Genomic DNA, 27894 nt, shown 5'->3' with positions numbered 1-27894 from the left:
GGCGAAGCCCAGTGAGGGGGAAACAGCCACGGGAAAGCAAATAACGACACCACGGTGGAAGCGGGTCTTCGGAGGCCCTACCAAAAGGCGCGGCCGGCACGGACCACCCAGAACCACCGACGGACCGGGAAACCTAATTTTTTGGCCGGTGACTTTTTTTTCGTTTTTCTGAGAAAGAAAGTTTATTTTTGGGACGTTGTAAAAGTGCCCTGAAGGCACACCAGAACCTCATTAAAATACCAGTTTGAGGAACTACTCTTGCTCTCTCTGTCTCTCTCTCCCCACGGGGCGCCACATATGGTGGAGGATGCGGGCATAGAGACCCCAGCTATAGAGAGAGAGAGCAATTAAAAAAAAAAATAAAAAAAAAAATAAATGGAGGACGCCATCAACGCTCTACTGCGGTCACAAGGCGCCCTGCAGACCCCGGACGATGAAATTGAGGCCTACCTCCAGACCTTCGAACGGGCGGCTTACCTGGAGAAGTGGCCTCAAGGCGCCTGGGGCTCCCTCCTGGCCCCATTCCTCAGCGGGGAGGCCCAGAAGGCGTACCGGGGACTGCCTCCGGCCGAAGCCCACGACTACCCCACCCTAAAAGCTACCATCTTAGCCCAGTATGGCTACAGCCTCCCCGCCAGGGCACAGCGGTTCCACCAATGGGCCTATGACCCCGCCCTCCCGGCGCGAGGACAGGTGATGAGCCTGGGGAGGCTAACCAAAAGTTGGCTAGTCGAGGGCGACGGGCCGCCCCTGCTCGACCGGGTGGTGTTGGATCGCTGTGTCCGAGCCCTGGCCCCGGACGTCAAGAAATATGTGGCCCAGCAGGGGCCCCGCTCCATTGATGCCCTGGTCAACCTCCTGGAGAACCACCAGGTGGCCCAAGAGATGGTCAGGGGAACCAAAACGGAAAGCCCACGAAGAACCCCAAGCGCGGTCCGACCGGAGCCACAAACCAGGCCACGGTGGAGAGCGGACGACAGGGACGAGGGACTCCGACGGAGAGAGACCAGACGGTCCTTCGCCGGTGGCCGGGAGGGCCACCTGAGCCGGGATTGCCCAGGGAGGGAGGAGTCCATGGCCACTGCACCTGAGACGGGCCGACCCTGCCACTACCTCACCACGTGCTGGGCCCACAAGGGCACTGCCGCCCCTAGGCTACCCGTCCGGATCGGGGGTCAAGACGCGGAGGCCTTGCTGGACTCGGGGAGTGCTATTACCCTGGTGAGACCAACCCTAGCAGGGGGGAGACGGGGAGAGGACATCGCCGTCACCTGCATCCACGGCGGCGTACGAAGCTACCCCACCGCCGAGGTGACCATCATCACCCCTAGAGGCCAATTCACGGGAAGGGTGGGGGTAGTCGAGAGCCTCCCAGTGGAGGTGCTGCTGGGAAGAGACTGCCCCCTCTTTCTCAGCTACTGGAATGAGAGGGCGACCTCGGAGAGGCCAAGTCACACACCCCGACCCCGCCGGAAGGGCCACCGGGAACCACACCCGGTTTGGGTGGCCCCTGCCGGGGATAGTGAGGAGGAGGAGATCTCGCCCCAAGGGGGGAGGGGACCGACCACGCAACCCCCTACCGAGAGCACGGATACAGCCCCGGAGCGACCGGACCCACCACCACCCCTGGAGGCGGAAGGGGGTAGCGCGGGGGGGTTTTCGGAGTTTCAACCCGAACTAGAGAGGGCCCCAACGGACTTCGGCTCCGCCCAGCTGCAAGATCCCCTCCTCGCCCAGGCCTGGAGAGCCGCTGCGTACATTGAGGGCGTCCCACAAGGCGGGGTGAGTAGACCGGCCTACCCGTATTTTAAAATCCAGAATAACTTGCTGTATCGAACCTGCAACAGTGACCCGGGAGAGCTGGACCAACTTCTGGTACCCCAGAGCCACACCTCCAAGGTGCTCTACCTCGCCCACACCCACCTGTTGGGGGCCCACCTGGGAAGGGAGAAGACGTATGAACGAATCCTATCTCGCTTTTACTGGCCTGGCATCAAACGGGCAGTGGAGGACTACTGCCGACAGTGTGCGGAGTGTCAACTTCACAGCCCCCGGGTGACGTATCGCAATCCACTAATCCCTCTCCCCATTATAGATGTGCCCTTCCGCCGAATTGCTATGGACATAGTGGGACCCCTGCCCAAGTCCAGCCGGGGTCACCGTTACATCCTGGTAATCGTTGATTACGCCACCCGTTACCCGGAGGCCGTACCCTTACGGGCCGCGACGGGGAAGAGCATCGCGAGGGAGCTGTTCCTCCTCTTCAGCCGGGTGGGGATCGCGGAAGAGGTCCTGACAGACCAGGGGACCTGTTTCATGTCGGGCGTGATGAGGGAGATGTGCCGCCTACTCCGGGTCCGACAAGTGAGGACGTCCGTCTACCACCCCCAGACCGACGGGCTGGTAGAGCGGTTTAACAAAACCCTCAAGTCAATGCTGAGGAAAATGATCACAACGGACGGTAAGGACTGGGATCATTTATTACCGTACCTATTATTTTCGATACGTGAGGTCCCACAGGCATCCACGGGGTACGCGCCCTTCGAGTTGCTGTATGGGAGACGTCCCCGAGGGCTACTGGACCTCGCGAAGGAGGCCTGGGAGCAGCAGCCGTCCCGACAACGCACCCTCCTGGAACATGTGGAAGCTATGGACCAGCGGATGGCAAAAATCTGGCCCATGGTCCGGGAGCACATGCAACAGGCCCAGAAGGAGCAGGCTAGACTGTACAACCGAACAGCCCAGGTGAGAGAATTTCAACCGGGGGATAAGGTCATGGTGCTGATCCCCACCAATGAGTGCAAATTTCTGGCCAAATGGCATGGGCCCTACGAAGTAGTAGCCAAGGTGGGGCCAGTGAACTACATGGTAAGACAGGTGGGCCGGAGACACCAGCTCCAAAAGTACCATATTAACCTGCTAAAGAGGTGGCACGAACCCGTGCACGACCCTGCTCCCCTCTGCTTAACCACAGGCGGCGCCACCGGAACACCAGAAGTGGCCACTGGAGACCTGCTGACCGACCGGCAACGACAAGACCTCCGCGAGCTGGTGAGTCAACACCGGATGTGCTCTCCCACCTCCCGGGCCGGACTACAAAGGTCCACCACGACATCGTCACGGAGCGAGGAAGGAGGGTTCGACTGCGGCCCTACCGGATCCCGGAGGCGAGAAGGCAGACCATCCGGGAGGAGGTGGCGAGGATGCTGGACCTGGGGGTCATAGAAGAATCCCAAAGCGCCTGGTCCAGCCCGATAGTGTTGGTCCCAAAACCGGACGGCAGTTGGAGGTTCTGCAACGACTTCCGGAGGTTGAACGAAATCTCCCGGTACGACGCCTACCCCATGCCCCGGGTGGACGAGCTGATCGAGCGGCTGGGACCCGCTCGCTACCTCAGCACCCTGGACCTCACCCGGGGGTACTGGCAGGTACCGCTGACCCCCCAGGCGAGGGAGAAGACGGCTTTCGCCACCCCGGATTGGCCTGTTCCAGTACCGCGTCTTACCCTTCGGAGTGCATGGAGCCCCCGCCACCTTCCAGAGGCTCATGGACAACCTGCTGAGGCCCCACAGGGAGTATGCTGCTGCCTACCTCGACGATATCGTCATTCACAGCGCTGATTGGGGAAGCCACCTCAGGAGGCTGGAGGCGGTGCTCGGGGCGCTCCGGGAAGCCGGCCTGACAGCTAACCCGGCTAAGTGTTGCCTGGGCCTGGAGGAGGCCGACTACCTGGGCCACACCGTGGGACGAGGGTGCGTCCGACCCCAGAGTCAAAAGGTGGACGGGATCACCAACTGGCCACGACCCACCACCAAAAGGCAAGTGCGCACATTCCTGGGCCTAGTGGGGTACTATAGGCAGTTTATACCTGACTTTGCCACCAGAGCGGCCCCCTTGCACGAGCTGACCAAGAAGGACCACCGGCACACGGTGATATGGACCGAAGCCGCCGACCGCGCCTTCCTAGACCTGAGGGCCGCCCTGGGGAATGAACCAGTACTGACCACCCCTAACTTCTCACAAAAGTTTGTTTTGCCGACCGACGCCTCTGAAACCGGACTTGGTGCGGTCCTATCCCAAATCCAGGACGCCACCGAGCACCCGATCACCTATATCAGCAGGAAATAGCTGAAGCATGAAAGGAATTATAGCGCGGTGGAGAAGGAGTGCCTGGCCATAAGGTGGGCAGTCGGAAAGCTCAAATACTATCTGGTAGGAAGGGAATTTATCCTTATAACCGACCATGCCCCATTGCAATGGATGTATCGGTGTAAGGACACTAACGCCCGGGTGACCCGATGGTTTTTAGAACTACAAAGTTTTAAATTCACGGTGGAACACCGAGCCGGGAGACTCCAAGGGAACGCGGATGCCCTGTCCCGGATGAACGAGGGCCTCTTTGGTGACGCTCCCGCCGAGGGCGTGGAGCTGAGGGGGAGGAAATGTGGTGGCCCGATCGGAAATCGGTACACCACTGGAGTGGAACGGCCCGTGCGCCGGCGGCAAGTGCTAGGAAAAGTTATTAACCACGTGTATTTCCCCAGGTCGTATCTAACAGAGCCGCACCGGAGAGAGAGCCGGCGAGGAGAGTCAGAACCATGGCCAGCAACACGGGGAAAGACGCGTGGGGAATGTGAGGAAGAGACAATTAACCCTTCTCATTGGACAGGCGCAGCCGGACCGACTCCGAGAGAGAGAGGAGCCGTACAAAAGACGAGGCGCAACCACAGAGCGGGGCTGAGTACGGAGGGAGATGGAGGCGAAGCCCAGTGAGGGGGAAACAGCCACGGGAAAGCAAATAACGACACCACGGTGGAAGCGGGTCTTCGGAGGCCCTACCAAAAGGCGCGGCCGGCACGGACCACCCAGAACCACCGACGGACCGGGAAACCTAATTTTTTGGCCGGTGACTTTTTTTTCAATTTTTTTTTGAAAGAAAGTTTATTTTTGGGACGTTGTAAAAGTGCCCTGAAGGCACACCAGAACCTCATTAAAATACCAGTTTGAGGAACTACTCTTGCTCTCTCTGTCTCTCTCTCCCCACGGGGCGCCACAGTAGCATGCAATAGCAACAGTAGACTAGTCTGTTGTTTAGCCACTGGCTGACTCTGCTATGTTTGTCGGGATGGCAAATCTAGACATTCTTCATTAAGTTACTTGTGTTTGTGTCTCATTATTATTATTATTATTATTATTATTATTATTATTATTATTATTATTATAATTATCAACATGCGAGTATTTTGACATAGCTGGCAATTATCCTGCAAAAGAAAAACAAATATTTCAACGAAAAACTTAAAATGACAGGTCCAATAGCATGATGAAACAAACATTTACTTTTCTACTATCCATGTGTTTTACCTCCTCTCCTCAAATCGCTAGCTCACGTAAACACAAATACTTAAATCGGTACAAAACTCAGGAGCAGCTTTTAGAATAATGAGGGCGCATTACATTTTAAAATAATCTGTGGTGAATTTTGTTGACAACTAACTTGATAGCTGTGTTGCAGTGTGATTTCTGCCAGGTGGAACAAGACCTTTTTTTACCATTTCAAATGTACATCAATCTCAGAGAGGTTCAGTATGATGGAAATCTATCATGGTGACAGAACATTTTAATCCATGTGTTTTGACATCTCTGCCATTTGTAAAAAACTGCCACACTACCGACATGATTGCACTGTACACATCTGTTATTACTCATGCTTGTTGATAGTGTGCACTACACACAACAGGCCTACAGTACAGTAGGCATTCAGTAGGCTTATTAGTACTTGTAAAACTGTAAATACTAGTGCCAACGAGTAGTATTGGTGCACCCCTGTGCTATGTTTAATCAGCACCTAAGCACAGAAAAATCTGAACACTGCTTCAGCACAGCCTCAGGGAGTGCAGCATTGCTCCAGAGCAGCAGAAGTGCCACATCAGAAGATGAGTGATATACAGAAGCGTTCCTCAGTATATGCATATGTAACAGGCTGAGCTGGTACCGGAGGAAGTTGGTCTCCCCGGCAGCACCCCGGATGTCCTCCAACAGCTCCATGGTGGCATCCACAGCCATTGCAGCGGCAGCACGATGCAGGTGTCCATCGTCATCCTTGTTGATCCCGCCAATTGGGTCTGGCTGACTAGTACAGTCAAAAAACCCACCATGACTGCACTTCCCTGCACCAGAGACAACGGATTATTGATAGAGGACTACAGTACGTGCAGGATTGGAGGTTGATAGAGGACTATAGTAACTCCAGGTTTGATAGAGGCAGTGGCGGCCGCTAGCAAAGTCATCTTGCCGCATATAACAATCCAGTCGCTAAAAAAGGAACATCTTGTATGCCTATGTAGGCTAGTAGTTTATTTCACATCTGACATGACCCATTACCTTTATTTAGCAGACAGTCCTAAAGAACGTTGTGCTGTATTAAATCTAGCTGGCTCATTCAGGAACTGATACACAGTGGCAGCCACTCAATGGGGGCACTGCCCCATCCCCGATCTGTCAGTGTGGAAAAAATGTATTCATGAAAATATTTGTAATTTCTAACATTAGTTTAGTTGTCAGGTACATCAATGATTTTCTGTCTGGTAAATCGCAATAATAAAAACAGAATATATCATGTCGTCAAACGTTTTCTTCCATTTCTCTCATATCTGTCTGTTTTGGCTGGGCATGCCTCTTTCTTCCAGCCCTCATGGCTGTTCAATTGGAGGGGCGTGTTTTCTCTTTCTCTTTCTCTGAGCAGTGGAAACGGTCTTCACAATGAGATGTTGAAAGACTGTGGTCACGCCTTCTATTACATCACATTACAAGGCATGTAGCAGAAGCTCTTATCCAGATCAAGGTACAACAAAGAGCACAGGAACAAGTGTGAAGAGGACGGACCCTAGAGTCCTAGCGTGATCATACAGATACAGTTGGAACCCTTGAAGAATACATCAACCAAAATACCATACCACGGTTGGCAGTTAGAATAACCTGAGTACAACAATACAATACAACAATATCTATATAATTAGCCTATATATAAATATACAAGGCTAATCATGGTGGTGAGGTAGGGGGGGAAGGTGCAGCCTGAAGAGATGAGTTTTCAATCTGCGTTTGAAAGTGGTCAGAGACTCTGCTGTTATGACATATATGTCTTGATAAGTGATTGAATATATACAGGGTGCCATCCACACTTTAAAAACAGTCGGTCACGCTATCTGCACTTGAAATCTCTGTGCACATCTACATTGCATTTCACGGTAACTCATGTTTTGACGACAATATACAGCTGAAATCTCCACAACTCACTCGTTCAATTCTCCAAATGATACCGTTTGGTTATTTTAAACATTCAATAATAAAAATAATAACATTGAGTACTCAAATAGAAATTCTTTTTAATGCATGCCGATTTCATTAAATCTATAAAAATCAAAGGTCAACTCGAACTGTTTTCAAAATTCCACAATAATCACAAAAACCACCTTTGCATGTATCCACGCATATCGAGTATGTGTGTTTTTACAGTGGGTATTTATAATTATGGAATAGCAAACTCGTCAGCAAAATATTCACAATTCGATTCGATACATGACATAATTTAAAAATCCATGAAAAAATTTTATCAAACCATGTTATTCTTATCACTAACCATTGTATATATGACATTGATTATGTGAATTTTCATCATAGCAATTTGAAATTATGGGAAGTTGTATTCAATACATGGTTCTCTTTAAAAATCTATAAAAGAAATGAATCAAATTGTTTACAGGAAATGGCAAGTAGACCTTGAAGAGTACCATGTCAGGTATACATGCTATTGGGTTCGCAATTAATGGCAATTGTATTCAAAAAATGCCACTAATTTAAATCTAACTGTTTTTAGAGAATTCTACATACAACGTGAAGGGCACCATGCCAGGTATACATGCTATTGAATGTGTGACTTTTTACTGTAGGAATATGGAATTATGGGATTGCAAACTCCAGGATGGTAATTGCATTCAATACATGGCAGTTTTCAAGAAATTTTACATACACCTTGAAATTCATTTTCAGGAAGAAAATTAATAAAAGACCACTATGGTCTTTTAGAACACCATCCCAGGTATAGGTCCTATCAACTATGTGAAATCTCACTCAAGGAATTTGGCAAACTCCCAACATGAACACTAGTCAATTCAATACATGGTACTATTTACCATGAGTTTCTAGAAGTACAGCATCCCAGGTATGCAGACCATTGATTCGGTGAATTTTTACTGTACAAATTTGGAATTATGGGATGGTAAACTGTCCCATAATCGCCATTCAATTCAATACATAGCATTTGAAGAGCCATGCCAGGTATAGACTGGCTTCATAACGTATCGAGACCCCCCACACTTTATTGTGTTTTAGGTTTAATTTTAAATTACATTTTTGGTCATCTACACTCAGTAACCCATAAAGACAAATTGAAAATACGTTTCTCAGATTTTTTCAAATTTATTTAAAATCAAAAACTGAAATCTCTCATTGATTAAAAAAAAGTATTCAGACCCTTTGCTTCAAGAATCTACTGGATTTCCAAACAGTTTCATAAAATTTTTAAATACATTTTTGAAAAGCAGCATATAGCGAATACAATTGCCATTTCGGATGAATTTTCAATCCTGAAATTCCAAATTCCTACAGTGAAATTTTACATATTTGATAGGACCTATACCTGGGATGGAGAAAGATGGAAAGACGAAGCCGACGACAAGGAGGGTATTTATCTGCAATCACATGAGCCCGAGGTGCCAGCAGCCGAAGATAGCATCAAATCAAGGAGTGAGACCGTAGTGTTTGCCAGTGAAAAAAGAACAATGTTTGCCCAGGGAAGTTCATATGATGGCCCAGCAATACCACCAAAAGAGAACTACAAGCGGCAAATTTCTCAGCTGTCAAGAGCTATCCCAGCGATGTGTGCGATTCACCCATTGACATGCTTAGGTACATCAAAAGTTTTGGATTTGTAATGTTACCCAAACAGTTTGTTCGCGTCTCAAACTAGTACTATCTGCAATCGACAATGTTACAAGATCGTTTGAATGGATTGGCCGAAATTTCAATTGAACACCAAATCGGTCGCAAATTGGATTACTCCAAGATAATTAAAGAGTTTGCAGCAGTCAAAGTCCTCTTTCAAATGGTGAGTCAGCAGTATTAATTCATTACGCCTGTCTTAACTGAAAAATAGGGCTCAATCTGTGATAAATTGGCTTTTTTCTCTTTAAAACATAGGGGTCGCATATTCCTATTTTGCCCAGAGCGCTGAATTGTCTTCCCCCGGCCCCAACAGTAATGTGATAGTAACGCAAATAACCACACATTACAACAGTATGCGGAAGTGCATCTCTGAACACACAACTGTAAACCAGTAACATTAACATTTGGTGTTATGTGCTGGGCAGCTTGCTGACTTCCCCTCCCCGGAGCATGCATTGTTAGCCCCCACCTTTTGGCACCCATGCCTGTGGGGGAGGGCTAGAGAAGGGTTCCTGGAGGAGCCTTCCTGGGCCCCCTGGGGAGCCCCTCTTCTCTCACATTCCTGACAGGTTTTGAGCACAGGAATACTGGAGATGGCATAAAGATGTTTCATAATCCCAGGTCAGAATATAGTAATGTTTGATGTTATTCTGATTGGTTCAGTGCGACTGGTGTAATAGTCTAGTTTTTGTAACAGTCTACCTTTGATATCATAACCATCCAGGAGCCGAGGGAAAACTGGGCAAAAGCTGCCTCTGTAGAAGTAATTTGTTTTAGCTCCCTGACCAAGGTCTCATTGGTGGGAGTAAATTCCAGATGGGTGACTCATTTTTAGGGTCAAGAACTAAGGCCTGGATTTTGGAGATAAGGAGAAGAAACCAAGCAATCTGGGGTTTTGTCACCGTTCCTTTAATTCACCCAAATCAGGTTTATCCAAAAGGTATATTACCATGAGAGGTACAAATACAGTCAGGTCCATAAATATTGGGACATCGACACAATTCTCATCTTTTTGGCTCTATACACCACCACAATCGATTTTAAATTTTGTGTTTTTGCTATCTCTCTGATGGGTTTGTTTTGATTTTTCAGCCTAATGATGGCTTGCTTCACTGATAGTGACAGCTCTTTGGATCTCATATTGAGAGTTGACAGCAACAGATTCCAAATGCAAATAGCACACTTGAAATTAACTCTAGACCTTTTATCTGCTCCTTGTAAATGAGATAGAGGGAATAACACACACCTGGCCATGGAACAGCTGAGCAGCCAATTGTCCCATTACTTTTGGTCCCTTAAAAAGTGGGAGGCACATATAGAAACTGTTGTAATTCCTACACCGTTCACCTGATTTGGATGTAAATACCCTCAAATTAAAGCTGAAAGTCTGCAGTTAAAGCACATTTCATTTAAAAGTTCATTTCATTTCAAATCCATTGTGGTGGTGTATAGAGCCAAAAAGATGAGAATTGTGTCGATGTCCCAATATTTATGGACCTGACTGTACATATTTACAGCATAATGCAGTTATCATGAAAACTGCCAACTACATTCATAGATATAATATCTTGCAACCTTTTCCCCCCGACCATCCAACATCTGATCCGCTCCTTACAGAGAACACCTCAACCCACAGTCAGCCCTACGACCCTGGGTATCCAAAGGCAAAGTGGGACTCAGGAAGGGCTGCCTTGTGTGAGGAACCTGAGAGCTGGGGCTTATGGTATGTGTCAAAGGGACAGAGTACTGTTTGGACTACCTTTGGGGAGGTTCAGGCCATCAGTGCCGAAGGAGATAAGGGGAAGATGAATGATGGCTGTATGAAGTGATTTAAGGGCAGTTAGGTCACAGGGATCTTGGAAAAGAGTGCACTCCAGAACATTGGTGACCTCTCCCGTGACCCCATACCTGGTCACTTCCAAGGGGAAAGACTCTGGACAATGCCACGGTGCCCTCATTTGGGCACTGCTGTCATTACACCGGTGACTGCTCTCCTGGATTAAATATTCAAAACTGCTGTTGAGATAGTAAATAGACCCAGTAAAACCTTGAAAGCATGTCCCATGTGATCCTTGTATTGTTGCATTATGTCTTATGTAATGGTAACAGGAATTGCATGTAAAATGGATAATCAGGAGGGAAGTTTCATGATAACTGCAACATAATAAAACATAAGGGTAATCTGTTTGGTATGGATGTGATCCGGTAAAATCAAGGAATCGGATGAGATACATTTCATACCAAATGGAGTTTAATAAACCATAGTTTCAGTAACTCAAGGGAAAACCTGCATGTCCTCTCTTGGTAATCATTTAATTTTCCCAACTTAACAACCCCCAAGGTTGTTCAAACATATCATATCAAACATATGATTTTGCATAAAAGCAAGGGAGACAGACCAATCTGGGAAGATCGCATTCGACTTCCCACACAACATGTCTTGTGTATGTAAGTATCAGGAAGATCGCATTCAACTTCCTACACAGCATATTCTGCGCATGTATATGTGTATGTCACACTGTGTATACTCTGTGTTTGTGTGTAGCCAAAGCAGGCTAGGTATGATTATTTTGAGACGGGTGCGTGGGGGTTGGACCCAAAATGCACGACTCAGAAACAATAGTAAAATAAAGTCCCGTTAGGGCTTTATTCGGGACGAGTCCCAGGAGCGTAGTCAACACAAGCAAAGTCCATACACGAAGATCCAGCCAAACAAATACAAAACAAACAAAAAGCACGGTGCCGAGGGAAGAGGCAATCTCGTAGTCGGTAGGCGTGCAGGGAGGTCCGGTAGCAGGAGAGCTGTCAGCGGGGCAGATGAACAGGCGGACGGCAGGCAGAGGCGTAGTCGTGGGCGAAGCGGGAGTCGAAACCATGAAACAATCAGCGGGGCAAAAGTACAAAAACGGTAGGCGGGGACGTAGTCAAGAAACAAACGAAGGTCACAAAACAGAAATCAATAATCAATAGTCGATGACGGGCTTGGATCGTAACGTGTAATCAAAACAGTAAATGCTCAAGAGTTGCGTGGAAAACAGAGGCAGACAATTTCGCAGTGAACAGTTGCGCGACTGGGCTATAAATGCAGGTGTAGACAGGTGTAGACAATTAGTTAGAGCGTAGCAAGGAAATGGAAAACAGGTGCGATGGATGACAAGTTTAACAAGGAGATTAGTAATCGTTAGTAATAAACCTATCCTGCCCTAGCATTAGTAAATTAGTAAATGACATGCACGAGAAACGTAAGGTAACATGAACACATGATTAGTTTGTTAGTCTCTACCCAATCCTGATCTAGCGTTAGTAGTTTTAGTAAATAGACAAATAGAAACAATTAGGAAGTGAATGACAGAAGGAGAGAGAGAGAAAAGGCGGAACGCAAGGTTTGCGGAAAAACATGTAAAAGTGTATGCATAAACCGTGACCAGTTAACGAAACAATAAACATAAATCAAAACATGACACAACGCGAAAACTAAGACGATAATCACTCAACATAACCAGGTAATAAAATCGTACGAAAACATAACTAGACATGACAAGAAAAGAAATCGTAACGAGACACAACTAAACATGACAAGAAAATAAATCGTAACGAAACATAACTAAACAACATGACGAACCTAGACAACATAATACATGATGACACTACGTGACTAAGACAACATGAATAAACATAAAACATGGCGAGACAGACCTGAAATGTGACATATTTACTCTATCTCTATTCTTAATTTGTGTATTTTGTAATTGACTATTGGTATTCTAAAGCTAATAACCTACCTGTCTGCGAATAAATTATTTTGTTTGTAACTTGCGTGATCTCCATGACTGTAATTCATCTTGTACCTTTTTCAGCCTAAATTACGACTGAACACTCAGGGGGACAATATTGACCAAAGGCCGACTGATCAGCGGCTTGGTACTTTAGTGGTGTTTCCAAGCTGGGAAAGGCAGCCAAGTTCGGCCCAAAGGATTGGTGGTGCATGGCTCTTGTAATTTGATGCGAAGGGAACCCATGGGCGTTCCTACGCCGGTTCCTGTCAAGTTAACTCTAAGGAGCCCTCTAAATGCACGTCGACCTTGGCTTGCAACCATCATGTCAGTATAGTGCATGTATTGTGTTGGCTAGACCCTCAGCCTCTGAGTTCTCTGCCAAACTGAGATTTCAGCAATAATGCTAATCCCGGGAGCATATATTGAGTAATGGTGGCGCGAGTCGAGTGTAATCACTCCTGAGGTTCGCGTATGTTTCAAACCCAAATATCAAAATTATATCTTGAATGGAATCAGATAACTAAGGTAAATGTATTGGCCCTACTGTGGAGATTCTTGCTCAGCCCGGACCAGTAAAGAGCGGAAGGCAGTAGTGGTACTATTGTCTTTGTAACGTGGTTTATTCATTAGCTGATCTAGACTCTCCGCATAGCGGTCATTACTATTTAACCCTACTAATATTCTTCCAGCAACACCAGAAGGCAAGCATGCAAACCCCTTCGGCCCTTGCTAAATTCCGTCATTGGGTTAGCGTGGGGTTTTACACAACTCATAACTCTTAAGTAGATAGGCTACAGCAGTAGAAGACTAAACATTAAGTGTAATAAATACCTAATAAAGTGCTCGGTGAGTGTAGTACCTCCATCAGTGTGCTGCTAATATTCGTTCTTTGAGAAAGCAGCCTTTATGTTCCCAGAACGAAAATTGGTTGCAGCTTTATCTGCAATTTGCAAGTGACGAATGAAATGCAAGTGAAACGTGTTTTGCTAAGATATTGAGATCTGCGATCAGGGGCACTGCAGGGCTCACCAATCACAGTTTCTGCCTGTGCAGACCACATGAACGTTTGGATTAATGTGGTCTGGCTCTGAAACACACTCTGGGTTTGTATGAGAGGGCCTCCTCAGCAAAGGTCTACTGGAGGAAATGTGAGGCCCTACAGGTAGAGGAGTGGATGGGGGGGGGGGGGGGCACCACCTAGTTTGGTTGGGGTGGAGGAGGGATCAGATGGAGGTTTTAGGTGTGTTGATGCGTACTTAGATGAACTGCAGGAGGGCACGCTGGACATGGCTGTATCTAAATGGTGGTGCTTCCTCCCACTAATGTCCTTTCGGGGGAGGGACTTGGTCACAAATAACCTGTCTGCCTCAGTGCCATGGCTGGAGCCCCCAAGAGGCCTACTCAAGGAACTGCAGAGAAGACTGGTGGACTTTTTTTGGTTGGGGCAGCATTGGGCAGCGGTGCTACATCTCCCACTACAGGAGGGTGGACAGGGCCTGGTGGCCTTGCAGAGCCGGGTTACAGCTTTCCATGTACATACTGCCTGGTGGCTGCTGTACCACCCTAATCTCAGCTGGAGGGGTCTGGCCTGAACTCTCCTGTGGAGGGCTGCAGCGATGGGCTATGACCAGAAGTTCATTTTGATGTGCCCAGGTCTTTTCAGCACTCATGCCTTTTTATAATTCAGTTTTGAGGGTGTGGTTTCAGACCTTTACTGTCAGACGGAGCATCACCTGCCCTGCAGAAGTCACATCTACATAACCCTCTGCTGCCGGTGAGGATGCTGCAGTCCATCAGCAAAGTACTAAATGTTGTGTTTTCAATGTATTGTATTCGGTCTATGTTGTGAGCGTGTCAGTTCCTTTCACTTCATTCATTCATTTCACTTGTTTCACTTCCTGATTGTTTCCCCACCTGATTCCCATTCCCTCTCATTACCTGTGTTTTTTAAACCCCTTTGTTTGTTCAGTTCCCTGCCAGCGGTTTCTGATATCTGTTAAGAAGTGTTTTGTCCCCGACCTCTGAGTTTAACTTATTCTGCCTGTCTGATTCTGACCCGTAGTTTTGTTTCTGGATTGTGTTTTTGTCTGATAAGCCCGTTTGTTTTCGACCCATCGCCTGTGACCACTACTACTCTTTGGATTATTTTTTTGCATGTTTGTCACACTTAAATGTTTCAGATCATCAAACAAATTTAAATATTAGTCAAAGACAACACAAGTGAACACAAAATGCAGTTTTTAAATTAAGGTTTTTATTATTAAGGGAGAAAAAAAAATCCAAACCTACATGGCCCTGTGTGAAAAAGTGATTGCCCCCCCCCTGTTAAAACATAACTTAACTGTGGTTTATCAAACCTGAGTTCAATTTCTCTAGCCACACCCAGGCCTGATTACTGCCATGCCTGTTCTCAATCAAGAAATCACTTAAATAGGACCTGCCTGACAAAGTGAAGTAGACCAAATGATCCTCAAAAGCTAGACATCATGCCGAGATCAAATGAGAAACAAAGTAATTGAGATCTATCAGTCTGGAAAAGGTTATAAAGCCATTTCTAAAGCTTTGGGACTCCAGCAAACCACAGTGAGAGCCATTATCCACAAATGGCGAAAACATGGAACAGTGGTGAACCTGGAGTGGCCGGCCGACCAAAATTACCCCAAGAGCGCAGCGACGACTCATCCAAGAGGTCACAAAAGACCCCACAACAACATCCAAAGAACTGCAGGCCTCACTTGCCTCAGTTAAGGTCAGTGTTCATGACTCCACCATGAGAAAGAGACTGGGCAAAAATGGCCAAGACGAAAACCACTGCTGAGCAAAAAGAACATTAAGGCTCGTCTCAATTTTGCCAGAAAACATCTTGATGTTCCCCAAGACTTTTGGAAAAATACTCTGTGGTCTGACGAGACAAAAGTTGAACTTTTTGGAAGGTGTGTGTCCCATTACATCTGGCGTAAAAGTAACACTGCATTTCAGAAAAAGAACATCATACCAACAGTAAAATATGGTGGTGGTAGTGTGATGGTCTGCTTCAGGACCTGGAAGACTTGCTGTGATAAATGGAACCATGAATTCTGCTGTCTACGAAAAACTCCTGAAGGAGAATGTCCGGCCATCTGTTCGTGACCTCAAGCTGAAACGAACTTGGGTTCTGCAGCAGGACAATGATCCAAAACACACCAGCAAGTCCACCTCTGAATGGCTGAAGAAAAACAGAATGAAGACTTTGGAGTGGCCTAGTTAAAGTCCTGACCTGAATCCTATTGAGATGCTGTGGTATGACCTTAAAAAGGCGGTTCATGCTCGAAAACCCTCCAATGTGGCTGAATTACAACAATTCTGCAAAGATGAGTGGGCCAAAATTCTTCCACAGCGCTGTAAGAGACTCATTGCAAGTTATCGCAAACACTTGATTGCAGTTGTTGCTGCTAAGGGTGGCCCAACCAGTTATTAGGTTTAGGGGGCAATCACTTTTTCACACAGGGCCATGTAGGTTTGGATTTTTTTTTCTCCCTTAATAACAAAAACCTTCATTTAAAAACTGCATTTTGTGTTTACTTGTGTTGTCTTTGACTAATATTTAAATTTGTTTGATCTGAAACATTTAAGTGTGACAAACATGCAAAAAAAATAAGAAATCAGGAAGGGGGCAAACACTTTTTCACACCACTGTATCTGTTTGCTGGAAACCTGACCTATTACCAGGACTATCTATTACAAACTGCTTTATCACTGCTGTATCTGTTTGCCGGCTTCTGACCTTCGCTTGTTCAAGCTGCATTGAGAAAATAAAGACTTTATTAACTAAAGAACTTATGTTATTTTTTTTAATTTATGATGTTTTAACCCCTTCCCCGGTGGAAGCGAGTATACGTTTTTACCGAATGTGTTTTTTTCAGTCACGGACGAGTAAACACGTCTAAACACTTTTATTTTCAAAATAAAATTTCAACCACAAAAATGGGAAAAAAATGAAATACAAGTTATTTTTCATAATCAGCATAAAAAATACTATATTAAATATTATTTTTTTAAATCGTCTGAAAATGACAGGTTTTTTCAAAAATAATTGGCAGGGAAGGGGTTAATAAAGTGGCATCAAAGTAAAAGGGGCATCTCTCTCCCTACCTCCTCCGTTTCCGATGCTTTCATCTGGTCGGATCAGGTTGGTGTTTGGATGCTTGTTTTCCAGTTCAATCCAGTTACTGTTACTATAAAAATCCTGCAAGGGAGAAGACACGCAGTGTTCTCATCTTTACAGCATATCTCTCACTCACATGCACACACTCACACACCTGCCTCTCACCTGCAGGGTGTGGCAGATCTTCCCCAGAGTAAATCTTGCTGAGATAAAATTCTCCTGCCGGATATTGGCCTTTATGCTGGCCATGCCATCTGTGATGAGGGCCCGGCTGCCTGTGAAGTCCTCCCCTTTGAAGTGGTGCTGATCACTCAGATGGTAAATGACATCCACGTCTGCTTTGCTCAAGTACATTGTCATGATGGAGGCCTTGAAATTGACAGCAGACCACAGGGAGCCGTCGTTGCGTGAGCAGGCTCTCTGCACTTTAGATGCAGACAGTCTTCTACCGGTCTGTTACAGAGAGAATACCACAAGCTAAACAATGTTAAGCTAGCAATTAAATGTTATAGTTTCTGATAACATGCAGTACTGTGCAAACGTTTAGGTACGTGTGAAAAAATGCTTTACAGTAAGAATGCCTTCAAAAATAGAAATGTTAAGTTTAATTTTATCAATTAACAAAATGCAGAGTGAATGAATAGAAGAAAGATCTAAATCAAATCAATATTTGGTGCGACCACCCTTTGCCTTCAAACCAGCATCAATTCTTCTAGGTACACTTGCACAAAGTCAGGGATTTTGTAGGCATATAGTCAGGTGTGTGATTAACCAATTATATCAGACAGGAGCTAATGATCATCAATTTAATATGTAGGTTGAAACACAATCATTAACTGAAACAGAAACAGCTGTGTAGGAGGGTTAAAACTGGGTGAGGAACAGAAACTCAGCTTCCAAGGTGAGGTGGCAGAAGTCATACACCATGGCAAGACTGAGCACAGCAACAAGACACAAGGTAGTTATACTGCATCAGCAAGGTCTCTCCCAGGCAGAAATTTCAAGGCAGACAGGGGTTTCCAGTTGTGCTGTCCAAGCTCTGTTGAAGACGCACACGGGCAACGTTGAGGACCATAGACGCAATGGTCGGCACATCATGCTTACTTCCCTTCGCAATCGGAAGGTGTCCAGCAGTGCCATCAGCTCAGAATTGGCAAAAACCAGTGGGAACCAGGTACACACATCTACTGTGGGGAGAAGTCTGGTCAGAAGTGGTCTTCATGGAAGAATTTTGGCCTAAAAGGCATACCTCCGACGTGGAAACAAGGCCAAGCGACTCAACTATGCACAAAAACAGGGGGAACTGGGGTGCAGAAAAATGGCAGCAGGTTCTCTGAACTGTTGAGTCAAATATTTGGCTGTAGCAGAAGGTAATTTGTTCACCAAAGGGCTGGAGAGCGGTACAAGAATGATTGTCTGCAGGCACCAGTGAAGCATGGTGGAGGTTCCTTGCAAGTTTGGGGCTGCATTTCTGCAAATGGAGTTGGGGATTTGGTCAGAATTAATAGTCTCCTCAATGCTGTGAAGTACAGGCAGATACTTATCCATCATGCAAGACCATCAGAGAGGCATCTGATTGGCCCCAAACTTGAATCTGCAACAGGACAACAACCCAAAACATACAGCCAATTTCATTAAGAACTATCTTCAGCCTAAAGAAGAACAAGGAGTCCTGGAAGTGATGGTATGGCCCCCACAGATCCCTGATCTCAAAATCACTGAGTCTGTCTGGGATTAAATGAAGAGAGAAGCATTTGAGGCTGCCTAAATCCACTGAAGAACTGTGGCTAGTTCTCTAAGATGTTCGGAACAACCTACCTGCCGAGTTCCATCAAAAACTGAGTGCAAGTATACCTGGAAGAATTGATGCTGGTGGTCACACCAAATATTGATTTGATTTACAATTTTCTTCTGTTCATTCACTTCTTCTCTTCATGCATTTAGTTTTCCATAACATTTCTATTTTTTATTTTACAGAATTTCACACTTGCCTAAAACTCTTGCATAGTGCTGTAACTAGATAGATAGTCTCTTACAGGAATGGGGAAATCTCTCCACTCGGTGATGGCCAATGCTCGGCAGACCTCTGCGGTTTTGCGCAGGATGGCCATCTCAGTTATCTCCCGGTGGGTGATGGAGTTTCCCAGTAAAGGCTTAAAGGCCTGCAACCCTGGCAGTAGCAGGCCCAGCAGGAGTACATGCAGAGTCCAGCCCATCAGTGTGCTGCCATAGAATAACACAACCACATCACTACATAACCACTGCATAATCATGTTATCCATGATGGATGATTCAATGCATCCGGAAAGTATTCACAGCACTTCACTTTTCCCACATTTTGTTATGTTACAGCCTTATTCCAAAATGGAATAAATTCATTTTTTTCCTCAAAATTCTACACACAACACCCCATAATGACAACATGAAATAAGTTTTGACATTTTTGCAAATTTATAAAAAAGAAAAAAAAAGAAATCACATGTACATAAGTATTCACAGCCTTTGCCATGAAGCTCAAAATTGAGCCCAGGTGCATTCTGTTTCCACTGATCAACCTTGACATGTTTCTACAGCTTAATTGGAGTCCACCTGTGGTAAATTCAGTTGATTGGACATGATTTGGAAAGGCACACACCTGTCTATATAAGGTCCCACAGTTGACAGTGCATGTCGGAGCACAAACATGAAGTCAAAGGAATTGCCTGTAGACCTCCGAGACAGGATTGTCCCAAGGCACCAATCTGGGGAAGGGTACAGAAAAATGTCTGCTGCTTTGAAGGTCCCAATGAGCACAGTGGCCTCCATCATCCGCAAATGGAAGAAGTTCGGAACCACCACGACTCTTCCTAGAGCTGGCCGCCCGTCTAAACTGAGCAATTGGGGGAGAAGGGCCTTAGTCAGGGAGGTGACCAAGAACCCGATGGGTTCTGTCAGAGCTCCAGCGTTCCTCTGTGAAGAGAGGAGAACCTTCCAGAAGGACAACCATCTCTGCAGCAATCCACCAATCAGGCCTGTATGGTAGGGTGGCCAGACGGAAGCAACTCCTTAGTAAAAGGCACATGGCAGCCGGCCTGGAGTTTGCCAAAAGGCACCTGAAGGACTGTTACGGGTGGTGGGGTTTTTGTACATGTTCATAGTTAGATCTGTGTACATGTAGTTCTGTTCTGTTTCGTTGTGTGTGTTTTCCCTCTGGTTTCATTTCAGTAATTCACTTTTGTCATCCCTTAGTAGATTCCTCTGTCAGCTAATCATCTGGATTGCCTGCAGCTGGAGTCACCAAATCAACCTATCATCACACACACCCTATTTAAGTTCTTTGTTTGCTCCCAGTCAGGGGATGTGGCAGGTCTCAGATTTCTCTGTTTATTTGTTTGATACTTTTGATTCTGTTTTGATTATGTAGTTTTTGATTCACTTTTTTTTACCTTTTTCAGTTTACCAGCTGTTTGGTAACTTTGTTCTCTTTTTGTCTTTTTTCTAGATTCAGCCGGACCGGGTTCGAGAGGTAGGGAACTTAGGTATCCGCCTGCAGGTCTACATCTTGTCCTGCACCACATGTAGACTTCTCTCTGTATTAGTACAACAGTTAGAGCGGCGACACTAACCCATGTCTTTGGGGTGCTAGCGCGCCTGTCAAGGGGGTTAGGCTAGGGGGATTAGACCTGGGGTTGTTTTTGTGTGTTTAGGTAGGGTTAGTTTGTTTTGGGCTTTTTCTTTTAGTAGTCGCTGCATAGCTCAGGGGGTTGGGTACATGTGTCTCGGCCCTGTGTTCCGGTTGTTTTTTTTTTGTTAATAAATTATTGTTACAACTATTTGGTGTCACTGCCTCCTCCATTTCCAGACCCTCACTGTCTGTTACGCCGGCGGCCTCCGACCATCAGAGGGGGGCGTAACAAGGACTCTCAGACCATGAGAAACAAAATTCTCTGGTCTGATGAGGCAAAGATTGAACTCTTTGGCGTGAATTTCAGGCGTCATGTTTGGAGGAAACCAGGCACCACTCATCACCTGGCCAATACTATCCTACAGTGAAACAAGGTGGTGGCAGCATCATGCTGTGGGGATGTTTTTCAGCGGCAGGAACTGGGAGACTGGTCAGGATTGAGGGAAAAATGAATGCAACAATGTACAGAGACATCCTGGTTGAAAACCTGCTCCAGAGCGCTCTTGACCTCAGACTGGGGCGAGGGTTCATCTTTCAGCAGGACAACGACCCTAAGCACACAGCCAAGATATCAAAGGAGTGGCTTCAGGACAACTGAAGTCAGGACAATGTCCTTGAGTGGCCCAGCCAGAGCCCAGACTTGAATCCGACTGAACATCTCTGGAGAGTTCTGAAAATGGCTGTGCACCGACGCTCCCCATCCAACCTGATGGAGCTTGAGAGGTGCTGCAAAGAGGAATGGGCGAAACTGCCCAAAGATAGGTGTGCCAAGCTTGTGGCATCATATTCAAAAAGACTTGAGGCTGTAATTGCTGCCAAAGGTGCATCAACAAAGTATTGAGCAAAGGCTGTGAATACTTATGTACATGTGATTTCATAGTTTTTTATTTTTAATAAATTTGCCAAAATTTCAAAAACTTCTTTCATGTTGTCATTATGGGGTGTTGTGTGTAGAATTGAGGGAAAAAATGAATTTATTCCATTTTGGAATAAGGCTGTAACATAACAAAATGTTGGAAAAGTGAAGCGCTGTGAATACTTTCCGGATGCACTGTATACACATGTATTTTCAGAAAGGGCACACATATGTCATAATAACCGATTTATTAGCCACCTATCACAGGATTGATATTATGATCCTCAATCTCCACACAAAGAGGGGCGATGTCCAGTCCTTAATTAAAGGGTTGGCTTTAAAATGGATTAGTTTGCAGAACAACATATGACATCACACATTAAGGGGCTCTTGCTCCTCACTGGGATTTCTCTAGATATAGAAGAATAAGCGATCACACTGAAACAGAATAATTTCTTTAACATTAGACAGTACTATTAGTAGAAATGCTTTTGCTAGTTTATATTGTCACCGCTAATGTTAATCAGGGGGCCTTTTTCCACTAAATAATTATATTGCTAGAACTTTAAGCACATCAGAACGTTATGGTAAGCAAGTTCATTCTATATGCAAGCTATGATGCGCTAGATTAATTTGAGTGTGTGAGTGAATGGTGTGTGTGCCCTGTGATGGACTGGCGACCTGTCCAGGGTGTATTCCAGCCTTTTGCCCAATGTATGCTGGGATAGGCTCCAGCCCCTCTGCGACCCTGTTCAGGATAAGCGGGTTCGGATAATGAATGAATTCATGAATGAATAGACTAATTTGACTGCTAGAGGTGGATTAGAGTAGATTGCACAATTTAGTGCAATGGAAAACGCTTGTAGTGATCTAAGTGTGGATGCTGCAATTATGGAGCTTCTGAACAATGTCACAGAGGTGTGCCTTAAACCCTGTCAGCATATTCATTATGGCAGAAGAAATGAATATAAAATGGCTGATAAAAGAATTGCTTTACATCTTACTGACAGCAACACGGTACTAGCTAAGCAATTTAGTGGTTCTCAACCTTTTAACATGGATCTAACAAATACAGTAACGTTTGTCATCTATTTTCATTTGTACTCTATGCAAGGTTACGCAGTTATCCTCGATGTAAGCATTAATTTGTTTATGTGGTCATTCACACTTGCTCATTACATTACATTAATGGCATTTGGCAGACGCTCTTGTCCAGAGCGACGTACAGTTGATTAGACTAAGCAGGAGACAATCCTCCCCTGGAGCAATGCTCAAGGGCCCAACAGCTGCACACGTCCTTCACTATTATCAACTGTAATTTTCATTCTAGGATATATGAGTTTAACATAAATAGGCCAAGAATTGACCGAGTGCAATGTTACTTTCATCCCTGCCGAGCGGGATGAAAGTAATTCAGGAGTGGGTCGAAAGTAACGGTAACTAAGGGTGCGCAATGTGTTCTCTGTTTTTCGGGTTTGTAGGGGAGATTGGGGTGTGGTTTAACACGGGGTTGATTGTAAGTTTTCACCCGATCAGAAACTACTGAGTGTAGTACAAGTTTAAAAAATCGCATTGAGTTGTAGCATTTCTTCTTTTTATTGATTTTGCTCAGAGCTGACGGAAATCCGCAGGTCAGCCGAGACGGGATCCAGTATGACTGGATGACAAACCGATCTGCTCCTGTGAGCTCAATTACAATGTAAAGTCATTTAAATAAAAACAACCAGTTACATCTCGTATTAACCCAATCTTTAACAATAGAATGAGGAAACAAGTACCTCAATACATGCAATTAATTTAAAAAAGAATGAATTCATTTCCCAAACATTTTAATTTACATTTTTAAACAAGTGTAACAACTGACCTCACCCGTGGTAACAATTGTTGCAATTTACGAGTTCTGTTTTTTGTCAGACAGTACCGATCAAGTTTAATAAACATCATGTAGTGTCGAGGATTGGCGGAGGGCCAGGGGCGACCAAGGGTGATACCTTATAAGTATTAATAATATTAATACCACAAAATCCCGGGACATAAGGGAACCGGGAAAGGAACAGAAATGAATACGGAGACACTCTCCGATCAAACAAAAAGAAGCGCCCAAAACGGCTATAAGAAAATAAAGCGACCCTTCAAAAACAGGGCAAACAACCCAACAGAAATAAGTGCTGTAATGCGAGCACTGAACACCCCAGTCCAGGGAAACAAAATAAAAGTACAACCTAGCAAAAACACCAGGCACGAAAACAAATAACCATGAGACGCAGCTTAGGAAAAAACGCAAAACCAAAATACATTTACCGGGGACAACGTCCCTCACCCAAGAGCTCACACGAGCACGAAAATAAAAGTAGAAACAAAGAACCTTGAGAAGGGCGTCAGCTGTGCACACTGCACCCTTCTTACCCTTTTCTTTAAACAGAGAATAGAAACCCAACCAGCACAATACCTGACTCATAAGTACCGAGTCTACCCTGTGCTTTTACCAGCTTTGCGCCAGAGCGAACAGTGGACACCAAAGCGTCGACCGATTGTCCGCGAGTGCTTTATATACACCTTCAGGAAGTAGGTACCCTTGGCACTAATGAGGGCCAGGTGAAAATATAATAATAAAACGACCGGTACTACCTCCCAATCCTGACAGGACCCCCCTACTAAGGAGCGGCCCCAGACGATCCTTCAGCCCCCCACCAGCGGAATTCGCGGATGAGCTCTGGGTCCGAAATATCCCTAGAGGGGACCCAAGAGCGCTCCTCGGGACCATAGCCCTCCCAATCCGCGAGGAACTGTTTACCAGAGTCTGGTTAGTACGTTATGTCTGCCCATTGGTCTCTGAAAACCCGATGAGAGACTCACCGAGGCGCCTAACAGGGAGCAGAACGCACGCCAGAAACGAGACGCGAACTGCAGACACCACGTCCTGGGGAAGACCGTGTAATCTAAAAACGTGGTCGACTACCAACCGAGCGGTTTCTGCTGCCGACAGTAATTTGGGTAGTGCCACAAAATGAGCCGCCTTGGAAAACCGGTCGACCACTGCCAGGATAACTGTTTTGCCTTCAGATGACGGCAACCCCGTAATAAAATCCAGGGCCACGTGGCTCCAAGGATGCCTCGGAATGGGTGGCGGCCGTAATAGCCCTGAGGGGGGCGGTGTGAGCCCTTGCTGCGGGCACAGACTGAACAGGCGGCCACAAACTCCCGGACGTCCTTCTCCATCCTGGGCCACCAGAACCGCCTGGACAAAAAATCCCTGGTGCGGTGAACCCCGGGATGCCCTGCCAACCATGAGGCGTGTCCCCACTGCAGCACCTGGGACCGAACCCCAGCGGGCACGAAGAGGCAGTGAGGCGACCCCCTCCTGGATCTGGCTCTCAGTGTAGTGCTCTCCGCACCGCCGACTCAACCTCCCAGATCACAGGCGCCACGATCTGATCACCAGAGAGAATAGGTTGAGGAACTTGTTCCCTGTCGGTCTTATCAAACACCCGGGAGAGGGCGTCGGGTTTCGTGTTTTTAGAACCTGGACGGTATGTCAAAATAAAAGAAAAGCGCGCAAAAAACAACACCTGACGCCTGACGTGAGTGGCGTGTTTTTGCAGTTTGGACATACTCCAGCCAGTGGCGCCACTCCTCCAAGGCTAGTTTGACTGCCAGCAGCTCCCTATCAACAACATCATAATTGCTCTCAGCCTGGGACAGTGACCGAGAGAAGAATGCACTGGGATGCACTTTCTGGTCCTGGGGGGACCATTGTGAGAGAATGGCTCCCACCCCCAGCTCGGAGGCATCGACCTCCACAATGAATGGGATGAGACGGGTTTGGAGTTATTAAGATAGGTTCAGAACAGAACCTTTTCTTTAACTCGACGAACGCCGCCTCTGCGCAAGGAGTCCAAACAAAGTGCGCTGGAGCAGTCTTTTTGGTGAGCGCCGTGATGGGCGCGACCACAGTGCTAAAGTTGCGAATAAAGCGCCGATAAAAATTGGCGAACCCTAAGAATCTCTGCATATGTTTAACAGATTCAGGGGTGGGCCAGTTCCTCACAGCAGTTATTTTAGCTGGGTCCATCTCGGTTTTTCCAGCTGACACAACCGAGAAACGAAACTGAATTTGCGTGAAAAACGCATTTCTCCGCCTTAACAAAAAGGAGAGCTTCTAAGAGGCGCGTTAGAACCAGTGTCAAAAAGTGTCGCAACGGAACTCGATATTACACATAATTTAATGTTTGTATCGATTCAATTAATGCTATAGGTTCGAAATCCATGAAAATTAACAGTGCGTCGCAGTGTTGCGCAACCAATTAAATGTTGCCTATATTGTGAGCTTGTGATGTTTGTACACTTTTTCAAAAATTATTTCAGTTGATTTTGGCAATAGTGACCCTCAAATCGTAGCCTAACGTTTTATTAAACCTGTAGATAAATGTTTGTCGTGAAAAATGTTTGACTCAAAGCTTATCAAAGCTTATCAAGCAGTCACAATTTCAATGATGCCATATTTGTAGACTAATTTTCAAACATTAGGTAGTAGATTTTGGCAACACAGAATGAACTAGTGGAGACAACACTTTTTTTTTTTTTACAGCAGGCTTAAATAAGTAGCCTGAACAACAGGGAAGAGTAAACGTAAGAAAGTGCAAGAAGGAAACATCAGGAATTTAAAACGATTAGTTCACGACTGGAAAAACGGCTTTTATAGTAAATATATATTTCTATTGACTATAGAATTGGATTGCAATAGTTTCTTTATTTTTGTTTGAATATAAGAGTGAATACATTTAATTTAGTTTATATGGTCTGAAAGCACATGGTAAAATCTCTTGTTTTATCACATAATGATAAAAATCACAAAGTAATCACTTACCAGATTAATCTAACAGACCTGCACACAGTAATTTATACATCTAGCCCAGTAAAAGTACCTTACTAAATGACCCCATTTGCAATATAAATGAAAATAAATAGATAAATCTTAGCCTCATCATCTTCTTGATCATCATAGAACTCATCTCCTTATTATGAAACCATATATACATAACCATATGTTATGTATGTGTAGTATGTAGATATAACATTCGTATATAAGAAATATGTATTCAAATAGGTAATCTGGCAGTAAATATATTTACCTTGCAGTTGCGACTGAGTTGAGAGTGGTGTGAAAAGGCACATCCTTCCGAACTTATGTGGATGAGGGATGAGGAGGAGATGGGCGGGGAGTGAGCAATCAGGCGTTTCCTTATTCTGGGGCGGGTCAATGTCACAACAACGGACAAAATAAACAACGTACAAGGATTGTTCTCCTTTGTAGAGAATTTATAATCAAGGAATTGCCTGTGGAGTGGATTGGATTGGTCCTGGGGCCTCTGCATATGTTGCATTTCGTTCATCTCAATCCCAAATTTGAACACTTAATGAGCTGTATGTTATGTCGAGGATGGGCGGAGAGCCAGACGCGACTACAGGTAAACCCCTATAAGCGAACACGCCGCCACAAAATCCCGAAAGAGAAAGGAACTGGGATGTACAAATACAAATGGGGAATACTCCCGGAACAGAGGGAGGAAGAGAAAATAATACGGATGAAAACTCAGAATAAAATCAGAATATAAAGCCCAAAACGGCTATGAGAAAATAAAACGACCCTTAAAAAACAGGGCGACTACCCAACCAAAATAAGTGCTTAAATTGAGCACTGAAATCCCCGGACCGGGGATTAAATAAAAGTACAACCTAGCAAAAGACTAGGCACGAAAATAGAAAGGAGCTCAGGAGAAAAACACAAACCAAAAAACATATACTGGGGACACCGTCCCTCTACCACCGACTCACACGAGCACGAAAAATAAAAGAGAACGAAAACAAATAACCTATAGTAAGGCGCCAGCAGTGTACACACACAAGCAAACTGAGCACCTTCCTTACCTCTTTCTTTAACGAGTGTCAGAAACTCAAACCAGCACATTACTGGACTCAACCATCTTTGCGCCAGAGCGAACAGTGGACACCAAAGCGTCGACCTTAAATATTCTCAGGGGGAACGCTCTCCTGCCACTAATGAGCCTCCTGCCCCCTGGTGGCCCCAATTGGTCACTACACCATGACACTGTAAGCCGTAATCATCAAGATTAAAACAAAAAAAAGGCTTGAAATATTTCACTTCATGTGTAATGAATCTAGAATATATGAAAGTTTCACTTTTTTAATTATAATTACAGAAAAAAAGGAACTGTTCCATGATATTCAATTTTCTTTTCAGATGCACCAATATATAGGAGCCAGACATCATGGATCCTGTTAACGTCAGTGCGAACTCAAGGTAACTGGAAAACTGCTTAAAAACTTGTTCACTCGGGGTGTCTCGGTGGCGCAGCCTGTAGAGCACTGACCGCATGCTGATTGCGAGCCGCGACGTCAGCGATCCGAATCCGACCGTCTGACATTT

General features: G+C 45.6%; 1 pseudogene; it reads right to left on the bottom strand.

Annotated features, from left to right (window-relative positions):
• The window catches only part of LOC133140567 (von Willebrand factor A domain-containing protein 7-like), a 39384-nt pseudogene extending 20242 nt beyond the window's left edge, over positions 1–19142 (bottom strand).
• Positions 19143–27894: the final 8752 nt, after the last annotated feature.

This window comes from Conger conger, chromosome 11 (genome assembly GCF_963514075.1).
Source record: "Conger conger chromosome 11, fConCon1.1, whole genome shotgun sequence".
NCBI classification, from domain to species: Eukaryota; Metazoa; Chordata; class Actinopteri; order Anguilliformes; family Congridae; genus Conger; species Conger conger.
The sequence above is the reverse complement of the archived record's forward strand: the minus strand, read 5'-3'. Positions and strand labels throughout refer to the sequence as shown.